This window comes from Eublepharis macularius, chromosome 1 (genome assembly GCF_028583425.1).
Source record: "Eublepharis macularius isolate TG4126 chromosome 1, MPM_Emac_v1.0, whole genome shotgun sequence".
Lineage (NCBI taxonomy): Eukaryota > Metazoa > Chordata > Lepidosauria > Squamata > Eublepharidae > Eublepharis > Eublepharis macularius.
In genome coordinates this window covers 230,121,185-230,133,410 of record NC_072790.1, presented here as the reverse complement: position 1 = coordinate 230,133,410, position 12,226 = coordinate 230,121,185, and the positions used below count along the sequence as shown (strand labels likewise).

Genomic DNA, 12,226 nt, shown 5'->3' with positions numbered 1-12,226 from the left:
GAAGTTACCAGGCACACCAATACAAGGAAGTGTGCCAACACAGCTATTATTATTATTGCAGCACAAGTAAATTATACAATCAATATAAACACAACAGTTTCGATTCCATTCAATTCAATGTGGCTGCAAACTTGTTCCAATAGACTGAGAGAGTCAAGTCCCATATATTAACGGAGCCTCTTTATCACAGGCTGCAAACGGTGCCAGTTGAAGTTAATCGGTGGCGTCCAAGATTTATGAGCTCCAAGGTGGCGACGAGCTATACCGGTCTATTCCTTTCGGCTCGTTTCAAACCCAGTTCTTCATCAGGCCACCAATGTCCTACAATTTATATCACAAACTATCAGTAATCAGCCCAATATTGGCTGCCCCTGTGTTACCGTCTGCCAGTTCATACTTACAGTTAATCAAAGTATTTCGTATCCAAACTCAAAAAGCATTCCGGTTTACATTCAGGTTTACATTTACAGATCCAGCTCCCGAGTTAGGTGCGGGGGGCATAAATATCCACCATTAAATACAAGCCACTAGGACAATTGTCAATTACCATACAATTAATTGATTTAAAGACATATCAGTACCAGATACATTTATTTCAAATGACTAATGTCTGAGTGGGACCTTAACAAGGGAAGGGGGGGGGGAAAGGAGAGACAAAAGAAAAAGAAAAACGGGAAAGAAAAGAGAAGGAAGAAGAAAGAAAAAACAGTATGAAAAGAAAAAGAAGCCAGAAAGGGGGGAGGGAGCAAGGAGAGGGGGGGAGGGAGGGGGAGAAAACGGAGAAAAAGAAGACGAGAAGAGAGAAAGCCAAAAACCAGAAACGAGAGAAAAAAGGAGCGGGGGGAAGGAACGCCAGTTCATACTTACAGTTAATCAAAGTATTTCATATCCAAACTCAAAAAGCATTCTGGTTTACATTCAGGTTTACATTTAGAGATCCAGCTCTCGAGTTAGGTGCAGGGGGCGTGGATATCCACCATTAAATACAAGCCACTAGGTCAATTGCCATACAATTAATTGATTTAAAGACATATCAGTACCAGATACATTTATTTCAAATGACTAATGTCTGAGTGGGACCTAAACAAGGGAAGGGGGGGGGGAATGGAAAGCCAAAAGAGAAAGAAAAACAGGAAATGAAAAGAAAAGGAAGAAGAAGGAAGAAAGAAAGAAACAATATGAAGAGAAAAAGGAGCCAAAAAGGGGGAGGGAGAGGGGAGACGGGGGGGGAAGGGGGGGGAGGGAGGGAGAGAAAACGGAGAAAAAAAGGGCGAGAAAAAGGAAAGCCAAAAACCAGAAGCGGGAGGAAAAGGGAGCGGGGGGGAGGAATGGGGTGGACAAGTGTTGATCTGGAAGGAGGGAGATGCTTATATGTTTTACGCATGAGGTTCAGAGGAACACCGAGTAGTCAATATCGTTATTCAAACCCTCTGGGAACATAGTATCTAACCTAAAAATCCATCTTATCTCTGCTTGGAGGAGCATACGTTTGTTGAAACCAGGGTTCTTTACTACTTCTAAAACAGAGAAGTAGAAGTAGTAAAGAACCCTGGTTTCAACAAACGTATGCTCCTCCAAGCAGAGATAAGATGGATTTTTAGGTTAGATACTATGTTCCCAGAGGGTTTGAATAACGATATTGACTACTCGGTGTTCCTCTGAACCTCATGCGTAAAACATATAAGCATCTCCCTCCTTCCAGATCAACACTTGTCCACCCCATTCCTCCCCCCCGCTCCCTTTTCCTCCCGCTTCTGGTTTTTGGCTTTCCTTTTTCTCGCCCTTTTTTTCTCCGTTTTCTCTCCCTCCCTCCCCCCCCCTTCCCCCCCCCGTCTCCCCTCTCCCTCCCCCTTTTTGGCTCCTTTTTCTCTTCATATTGTTTCTTTCTTTCTTCCTTCTTCTTCCTTTTCTTTTCATTTCCTGTTTTTCTTTCTCTTTTGGCTTTCCATTCCCCCCCCCCTTCCCTTGTTTAGGTCCCACTCAGACATTAGTCATTTGAAATAAATGTATCTGGTACTGATATGTCTTTAAATCAATTAATTGTATGGCAATTGACCTAGTGGCTTGTATTTAATGGTGGATATCCACGCCCCCTGCACCTAACTCGAGAGCTGGATCTCTAAATGTAAACCTGAATGTAAACCAGAATGCTTTTTGAGTTTGGATATGAAATACTTTGATTAACTGTAAGTATGAACTGGCGTTCCTTCCCCCCGCTCCTTTTTTCTCTCGTTTCTGGTTTTTGGCTTTCTCTCTTCTCGTCTTCTTTTTCTCCGTTTTCTCCCCCTCCCTCCCCCCCTCTCCTTGCTCCCTCCCCCCTTTCTGGCTTCTTTTTCTTTTCATACTGTTTTTTCTTTCTTCTTCCTTCTCTTTTCTTTCCCGTTTTTCTTTTTCTTTTGTCTCTCCTTTCCCCCCCCCTTCCCTTGTTAAGGTCCCACTCAGACATTAGTCATTTGAAATAAATGTATCTGGTACTGATATGTCTTTAAATCAATTAATTGTATGGTAATTGACAATTGTCCTAGTGGCTTGTATTTAATGGTGGATATTTATGCCCCCCGCACCTAACTCGGGAGCTGGATCTGTAAATGTAAACCTGAATGTAAACCGGAATGCTTTTTGAGTTTGGATACGAAATACTTTGATTAACTGTAAGTATGAACTGGCAGACGGTAACACAGGGGCAGCCAATATTGGGCTGATTACTGATAGTTTGTGATATAAATTGTAGGACATTGGTGGCCTGATGAAGAACTGGGTTTGAAACGAGCCGAAAGGAATAGACCGGTATAGCTCGTCGCCACCTTGGAGCTCATAAATCTTGGACGCCACCGATTAACTTCAACTGGCACCGTTTGCAGCCTGTGATAAAGAGGCTCCGTTAATATATGGGACTTGACTCTCTCAGTCTATTGGAACAAGTTTGCAGCCACATTGAATTGAATGGAATCGAAACTGTTGTGTTTATATTGATTGTATAATTTACTTGTGCTGCAATAATAATAATAGCTGTGTTGGCACACTTCCTTGTATTGGTGTGTACTTAACTATTGTGGAAGTGTAATCTTCTCCCTTTGTTTTGGAAGTTACCAGGCACACAAAACACATTTTTAAGTCCATTTAAAAATTTCTCTTAGCCATGTTGCAGCTGATAGGCAAAGGAAACTTGCAAGACTTTTTTTTTTAAAGGCATCAGTGTAGCAACAGTGCAATGTGCAGCGTTGTTGTTTTTAAAAAAATTAAAGAAAAAACTGGATTGGCTGCTGTTCAACCAATTGGGATGCAGGGGGGTAAAGAAGAGGGTAAAAGGCAGGGCCAGGGCCAGGCCTCACACCAAAGAAATCATTCTGCACTGCAAAAAGTCCTGGGGGGGGGGAGAACCATCGGGGGGGGTATGTTCACAGGAAGAAAAACCACAGAAACCGGGAAAAACTGACTTGCCGGCCAATGCAGCTTTTCACCATGCAGAACACAAAAAAGTTTTGGCAGCAATTTGGAGACTGAATTGGAGTATTTTGACCATGCATGCAGAACTGTTGAGAGAAATCTATGCAGTATGGAGCCGGAACCAACAAAAAAAACCAGTGTGGAAAAGACCCAATACTCTAACTACTACACCATTCTGGCTCTCCAGCTGTCCAAACTGGACAGCTCTCAGTCAGGGATGGAATTCCTGCATGGAATAGCCTGGAATTCCTGCATGGATAGCCTCTTCCATGTCTATGATTCTCTGACAAATCCCAGATAGGCTATGAAGCTCACTGGGTAACTTTGGGTCTGTCACTCTGAGCCTGACCTATGGTCCGAACCGTTGTGAAGATAAAGCAGGAGAGCGGAGAACCATGCACAACACTTTGCGACTTGGAAGGCGAGGCATGGGGGGGGAAATAAAAATGTGATAGAGTTTGGAGTGCTGTCATTTGTGGGTCGAGAGTGCTGTCATTTGTGGGTTTTTAAACCAGAAACGTTCCTGTTTCACAAACAAATTGTCATTCTTTGAATGCAAACAAAATTAATGATAGTTTAGAAAATATTCTGAGGAGTAAATCAGTGCTTCTGCTAGTGCAGTGCTCCACCTTGCTTGTGTAGAATAAACAGAACAAGAGGCAAGACCTGGTCTCAAGTGTGTTTGCGGGAGTGTAGAGGAGGAAATTTTGGAGCATGACAGTGGGCACCTAGGATCAAAGAGACCTGGGTTGGGTTCAAATCCCTACCTAGATATGAAGCTTGCTGAAGGGCCTTGAGCCAATCACTCCCTTTTAGCCTAATCTACCTCACAGGGTTGTTGTTAGCATAACATGAAGGAGAACCATGTATACTGTTCTGAACTTCTTGGAGGAAGAGTGGGATAAAAATGCAGTGGATGGATCAGGTGGGAGCTGGTGGGGGCAGGGGCATGCAAATAGGCATTGTGCTGAAGCTGCAACTTCTCTTCTGGTGTGAACCCAGAAGTGACGGCATCACGTAGGAGAAATGTTCTAGGATTCCCTTGAAACTCTACTGTTTCACCACCAAGTTTTGGGGGGATCCTAGAGTGTCACACCAAGATGATATCATTTCCAAGTTCACTTCAGAAGTGATGTCACAGCATTGGTGCAACACTTATTTCCCCCATTGTTTTTCCCTGCCATTCTATAGAACAGCAGCAAGTAACCAAAGTTGCCAGGCAGCATACAGACAGACACAGTCCGGATTTATGATGTCCCATAAGTAAAGATCAGGAATGACTGAAGAGCCAGAGAGTCTAGTATGGATTCAAAGGGCAATGTTGATTGCTCAAAGAAGTGAGTCAGTTCACTTGCTTACTTTCTAACCAGAGAATGCACAAACCTGGCAGGATTAGATTTGTTAGCCAATCTGACTTGGAGAAAGATTCTTCCCAGCGGTAAACCATACTAATTATATCTGCCTATGGATCTGAATTTGAAATTGTCCTTTAACATTCATGAATCTGAAATTTCGGCAAACATTAAAGTGCAAAAAAAAAATCCATATATCAAATTGAAGTTCTAATACATTCCAGTGGATGATGCATTTAATTAAAAGTAGGTGGAAGGAATCATAAATCTGAAATTAGGTCAAGCCACAGAGAATGAGGATGCCTATCTAATTTGTAATTTGAAATGTTTTAAATATGCAAATTTGCACTAGTTTTTATTCTCAAATGAAATATGGCATAACTCTACATAAGCGAGTGGCTTGGGGGAAGATGAGCATTGAAAAAAAATATTAGCTTAATACTTCTGGTGATGATGCTAGGAGGTGAACCCCTGGGCAGAGTCATTTTAGATATTCTGTTGGGATATTTTCTGCATTTGCAGGAATCCTTCTTGCATCAATATCTGTACAAACAGTGCAGACTAGAGTGAAAACTTCTTTTTAAGGAGGATTCCCTCGAGTTTGGTTGTGCAGCTGCGACCCAACATGTGGTGGGTGTATCATGGAGTTTGTCCTTTAGGGTGTCACTTCTACAGACTGAAAGAAAAGTGACACCCTAAAGGACAAACTACATGATACACCCACCACATGTTGGGTCGCAGCTGCACAACCAAACTCGAGGGAATCCTCCTTAAAAAGTGCTAGTTTGCTCAGCATACAACGGAATGCTGGAAGGGGGATGAAGGAGTTTCTGGTATACCTACCGACCCACTTTCACTAGTGTAAAGGGCTGCAGGGGGCTTTTTGTCCCTTTTCTTAATGTTATCTTTAGTTTGGAGTGCCGACTAAATCAAAACTGAACAGGGGAGGGGACCTCATTCACCAGAAGAGCACATGCTTTGTGTACAGTTCATCTTACCTTGAAATTTTGGCTGTCTCCAGTGGACTCCAGTGTATGGACTACTGGCAAGAACTCTGCTTGGAGGGTAGAGAAATGGACCAACCCAAAATAAAAAGCTAGATGGCCTCAGATTTGTCCAGAGCCCATCTTTTCACACCAGACTTTCTTTTTTATTTCCAACCTTGTTGCTACCTTTGAGTAGCACAGGAGGGTATAATCCCTTTGGCAAGAACTCCTGGTGTCTGGCCTGGTATCAACATGTTGGAAATACTTTTTCCCCCCCCAGTTCTGTTGGTTGTTACTTAATAAGGCTGTTGGGTTGGTTACTGGTGGTGATGAAAAGCGAGTGGGTGAGTAAATGTCTAGTTGGGACCAGTGCTAGTTTTGTGAAGTATGGGTTTAGGAAGTGCAGTGATGGAAGAAGCATTTGTGTGATAGCACATAGGGAGAACATCGGATTCAGATTTGCCCTCTGTCTAATCTCTGACCCACTCCTCATATGTGGCTAATAGAAGTGGAATCCTTCTCCCAACCTTGATGTTGTTGGAAAGACCCCTGCCTTAGTTTGGAGAAAGTTCCTCCTGCCTAAGAACCCACTGTCCCACTTAAGTAGCTCTTCCATTGCTGTTAAGAACCATGTCAGTGATCTATTGTTGGAAGAAACTATATACCACATATAACCAAAATCTGACTGGATGACTCTAGTCAACCAGTCGTTTCTCAACTGACTCCAACTTGGTATGTGGTCCTACTTCAACCTTGGCTGAAGGAACGGTGAGTAGGAGTGGTAATAATCTACTGAGAGTTATTTAGCGGCTAATCTTGATCATATGTTTTGTGTGCGCTCTGGCTGAGAGATAGGCTTGAGCTTTATAGACTAATAGTCCTGAAGAATTTCAATATCCAAACCAAGTCCCCCTTGTCTGATCACCAAGTGAGTAGTGGGCTTATGGTGGGAGGCCTCTTGATGTTAAGCCTTGTTGCCCACCACTGCTCCAAGCAATGGTGGGAGAGAAATAAAATAAAAACTAGCAACATCTCTGATGTCACTACGAGCCAAGCTACAAGTGACGAATTACACTTGCCTGGCAAGTGAACAGACTCATGTGTATTCCTCCCTGTTCACTAGCCATTCACTTGCTCTCCACTTGATCAAGTGGAGCGCAAATGAATGGCAAGTGAACAGGGAGGAATACACATGAGTCTGTTCACTTGCCAGGCAAGTGTAATTCGTCACTTGTAGCTTGGCTCTACATCACTTCCAGGTACAACCTGAAAATGACAAAGGGTAGCTCTAGGAATCACCAGAAACGTTATGGTTTTACATAGCGTTTCCAGCAATCTCTAGATCTATCCATTGTTACTTGGGGTTGTGACTTAGCAACATCGATGTCGCTGACATCAGGTGCACACCCTCTTTCCAGGTCTTCCCACCGATTGCCAGGGCTCACCCTTGGGAGCTCTGGTGATGGAAAAACAGAAGGAGACAATGCATCCCTGTTAATATAGTTTGTCAGCTGCCTCCAGGGAAGGGGCTGTGACTCGGTGGTAGAGCATCTTCTTTGCATGGAAAAGGTCCCAGAGTCAATGCCTTCAGTTTAAAAGGACCAGGTAGTATATGATGTGAAAGACTTCTTATGTGTGGGCCACTGTGAATACACAATGCCTCATTTGCACCAACCATCAGGTGCCTATTTGTATTGCAGCACAATTTAAGGTGCTGCTTTTTATCTATAAAACCCTTTATGATGTGAGACCCATCTCTCTGAAGGACGTTCTCTTCCTATATAAACTCACAAGCTTTTTCTGTCTATGCTCTCTGTCGAACAGGTACAAACCTCAACTAGACTAATTCTCCATTATAGCCCTTTCCCTTTGGATTGGGCTCCCTGCAGTAAATTCTCATTATCTTTCCTGAGCCAGTACAAAAATGATTCTCATTGCTAAGGCATATGCCTTTTTTGCTTGTGGCCAAACTTTTGGACTATGAATCTTCTTAACAATTGTGATTTTCATCTTTTTATATTGGCCTGGTGGTTAGCTGCCTTGAATATATGAAAGGCGGGATAGCAATGTTTACGTGAAGATATCAGGTGCTGGGAAAGATTTTTCTCTGCCTGGGACCCTGGAAGGCCACTGCCAATCGGAACAGATAATACTGAGCTAGGCAGACCAATGCTCTGATTCAATATAAAACAGCAGCATATCTTTATGTCAGTGCTTATGCCCTCTCAAAGTGCAATCCTAAGCAGAATTACTCCCTACTGTCCACTGAAGACAATAGGCCTAGAAGGGTGTAACTGCTTAGGACTGCATTCTAAATTTGGGCCAAGACTGAGCTCCACAATTTGTTTTCAGTACACACAGTCCCAGGCACACAGTCAGAACAGGGGGAAGCTTGTTCCTGGCCACTATGTAACTGCAGCAGCTTGGCCTTAAGAGTATGCAATGCCCTGTTCACACATGCAGGAGATTGGTGGCTGAGCTTTCAGGAGGATTGTACCACTTTTAGGTGGGGGGTTTCAGCTCTCAACATTAATCTACATTTTAAAAACTCGCAAGCAGAAAAATAGCACAGCAAGAAGATAATACTTCCTGGTTTTTTGCTTGTGGGGAATTTGCTACCTCATTCTCCTGCATCCACCTGGGTCAGTAATGTCTACTCAGAATGGCAATGGCTCTTGTTGAAAGACAACTGCAGAAAGTCCCTTCTCTGTTATTTAGATAAAAGACCACTAAAGGTGGGCATGCAGAAGAAGACAATGGAAAACCGTCTCTGCTCTTCACTTGCCATGAAAAGCCCTTGATAGGGTCGGCATAAGTCAGTTGCAAATTGACAGCACTCACATACAAAAGGATGGGCATGCATGAGAGAGGTTTCTAAAATTATGCCTAGGGTGGCAAATAGGGATAAAAAGAGCACTTTCCCCCTTTCCCGTAATAGTAGAACATGCAAATACCCGGTGAAGTTTATGGGCAGGATATTCTGGAAAGAGAGAAGGAAGTACTTCCTCACTCAACAAGTCATTAAATTGTGGAATTCACTGCCCCAGGATATTGTGATGGCTGCTATCTAGTTGCCTTTAACAGGAGATTAAACAAGTTCATGGAGGCTAGGGTCCATCAGCGGCTATTATCTGTGATCATTAAACCTCCTTGTTTAGAGACATAGATCCAGAAGAGTTAGCCATGTTAGTCTGTCGTCACAAAATAGTAAATTGTCCAGTACCACCTTTAAGACTTAGGGCCAAGCTAGAAGTGACGAGTTACACTTGAATGGCAAGTGAACAGACTCGCATGAATTCCTCCCTACGTGATCAAGTGGAGTGCAAGTGAACAGGGAGGAATACATGTGACAGCCAAGCTACAAGTGACGAATGACACTTGAACGGCAAGTGTATTTTTCCCTGTTCACTTGCCCTCCACTTGCACTCCACTCGATCCACTTGCTGTTCAAGTGTCATTTGTCACTTGTAGCTTGGCCCTAACCAACCTTATTGTAGCATAAGCTTTTGAGAACCACAGTTCTCTTCAGCATCTGACGAAGAGAACTGTGATTCTCGAAAGCTTATGCTACAGTAAAGTTGGTTAGTCTTAAAGGTGCTACTGGACTCTTTTCGATTTTGCTACTACAGACTAACGTGGCTAACTCCTCTGGATCACAGTTCTCTTCAGTAACCTTCTGAATGCCAGTGAGGCACAACAATCACCAGGGGAGACTTTGGCTTCTCGCTCCTGCTTGTGAGATATCTGGGGACATCCAGTCAGCTGTTGTGTGAAACAGAATGCTGGATTAGATGGACCGCTGGCCTGATCCAGAACAGCTGCTCTTATGGTCTTATGCGGAGAGGATTCTTCTGTTCTGCGCTTCCCCATTCCAGCAGACATCCGCTGTGTGCTGAGTTCCATTCCACTTTTTAACTGCTAAAATTAATTTCAGAATTACCACCTGCACATAGATCCAGAGGAGTCAGCCGTGTTAGTCTGTAGTAGCAAAATCAAAAAGAGTCCAGTAGCACCTTTAAGACTAACCAACTTTATTGTAGCATAAGCTTTCGACAATCATAGGTCTCTTCGTCAGATGCATCTGATGAAGAGAACTGTGATTCTCGAAAGCTTATGCTACAATAAAGTTGGTTAGTCTTAAAGGTGCTAACACCTGCACAGTTTGTCACAGAGTTCAGTTTCTGATGCACACGTGCACGCCGATAAAAATACTGTATTCGTGATGTGACTGTTTGTAGGACTGTGTGGTGTTTTACCAATGTGCACACCCACTCTTCTTGCACGTTAGTAAAGCACCACACAAAAAGAATTTTGACACTTTGATTGCACTAGCCACTGCAGCAATCAGGTAATTATAAGTCTAGCAGAATTGCTCTATGTTTTATTAGCACATTCAGAACTGAAAAACAGATACATTGCGGTCAAGATACAAACAACTCAAGGCATTTACACATGGTGATCATAGAAGTTAAAGGGTTTATTTAGCAATAAGCCTTGATGCAGTCAATTTGGTAACTGAATGCATACAGGAAAGCATCAGCACCTGTATTTTATACCTTTCAATCAACATAGAAAAGACTGTATACAGTTCATAAGATTTCATATAGTTCTGTAAATGAACAGCCAGTTCTTACAAACAATCAAACTGAAGTACATGATCTTCTGAACTGAGTAGATTGACAGGTCATAGCCAGCAATTAAAGGAACACGGTAAGAATAACATTCTTGGATGGCACCATTAATTTCAAAACATAATTGGGAAAGGATACCCAAAGCCGGAGCTAAATATCTCTGGATATAAACAATTTTTAATCATCAGTGTATAGTGGAAGCAAACTCGCTGTGTGCTTTTTTTCATGGACTCCATGTTATAAAACAATTGTAGGAACATAAATGCAAAACATAGGGATTTTCTCACAAGTTTTGAGCAGTCCAGATCAATTAGTTTTAATTGGAAATAAAGGGGCTACCCCAAATTCCCTAGCAGGTACCTCCATTGCATTAGTCAGGAGCCACAGGAATTGTGTAATTGTGGATATCTGGTAGCAGTTCTTTATTTCTATTATTAAATACTGAGCTGGAAAACAGAACATGCATTGGATATCTGAAGAGGTGTTGGATGCATTGGATATATGCATTGGATATCCAAAGAGGTGTTTCCTGCCACTCAGAGATAGTGGAGTGGACAAGATGTTGTCATAATGCCACATCTGCCACAACAACATCAGTAGATGCTGGGAAATAAACTCACAACCCATCTGATCTGGGTAGCAATACTAAGAGCAAATGAGGGCAATGGAAAGTGAGAGCAGAAGTTTTTAATTTTGTAAAGTTTCAATTTCTTGTCATTGAGATGTATTTTGTTGTGAACTGCCTTGGGCTAACAAGTACCTTTTAAATATTTTAAGAATAATAAATAACAATGTGTATGAATTGGAAAAGAATGAATAAGGAGACTTTTTCTGGAATGAAATAACACCAAGCTGCCTTATATTGAATCAGCTCACTGGTCCATCAAGGTCAGTATTATCTACTCAAACTGGCAGCTGGTCTCCAGGGTCTTGGGCAGAGGTCTTTCATATCACCTACTACCTGGTCCTTTTCAATGGAGACGCCAGGGATTGAACCTGGGACCTTCTGCATTCAAGGCAGATTCAGTGCCACTGAGCCATGACCCCTTCCCTTGCTTCTTTGAATGATTCTGAATGTCCTTTCTCCCCCTTTACTATACCTGTGAAGGACTCAACATTTGATCGTCATAATAGTGAGCTGGAAGCTTGCCCGTTTCCACATGACAATTGATCTGGTACAAATAATCTTTCCTGAACTGCCTTTGCAAGTGAATATACAAGGTCTATGTATCTTTTTTCCCCTACAGGGAGGGTATGGTTTTTAGTAGTCAGTTGGTCCACGGGGAAGGAGTTCAGCATCCCTTCCTCCCTGCTATTAAAATGAAATAGTTATTCCAGCTTACAAGTGTTTATTGATGCAGCAGAGCAACTGAGAAAGTACGCTGCAGATCAGGAAGTCCTGGGTTCAGATCTTGCTCATTATGCCTTAGACCAAATACACTTTCTCAGCTTCAGCTGTCCAATAAGGCTTTTTTAGACATTACAGTAACTCATACCGGTAGCCCATCAGCTGTGCATAATCAGAGCATGCACTACCCGTGATTCTCCCAATACATGCAGTCACCATGTTGTGTTAACAAGGACAATGGATGTATTTAATCTGTATGTACAGTCTCAGTAGGCATAGCAGCAAATGCTGAAAAATCCAGAAGCAAATCCATTATCAGAAGCAAACTGATCCCATTATCAGAAGCTACTGATTGCATCTACTCCCCCTCCCCTCTCCACCTATATATCTGACCAGTTTCTTCTTACCCTCCATGCATCTGAAGAAGAGAGCTGTGATTCTCGAAAGCTTATGCTACAGTCA

At 42.6% G+C, this 12,226-nt stretch overlaps 1 protein-coding gene and 2 long non-coding RNA genes across 4 annotated transcripts in view; 2 read left to right on the top strand and 1 right to left on the bottom strand.

The window, feature by feature from the left end:
- The window catches only part of NECTIN4 (nectin cell adhesion molecule 4), a 120,838-nt gene that overhangs the window by 55,516 nt on the left and 53,096 nt on the right, over positions 1-12,226 (top strand). The window lies entirely within an intron of this gene.
- On the bottom strand, positions 31-673 carry LOC129343500 (uncharacterized). The gene is made up of 2 exons (XR_008598298.1): positions 402-673; positions 31-321 (listed from the first exon to the last, which is right to left on the bottom strand). It is a non-coding gene; the product is annotated as an uncharacterized LOC129343500 (long non-coding RNA).
- On the top strand, positions 1,971-3,022 carry LOC129343505 (uncharacterized). 2 transcript variants are annotated; one of them, XR_008598299.1, is made up of 2 exons: positions 1,971-2,186; positions 2,732-3,022. It is a non-coding gene; the product is annotated as an uncharacterized LOC129343505 (long non-coding RNA). The 2 variants fall into 2 exon arrangements; XR_008598300.1 differs by lacking the exon at positions 1,971-2,186 and adding an exon at positions 2,455-2,651.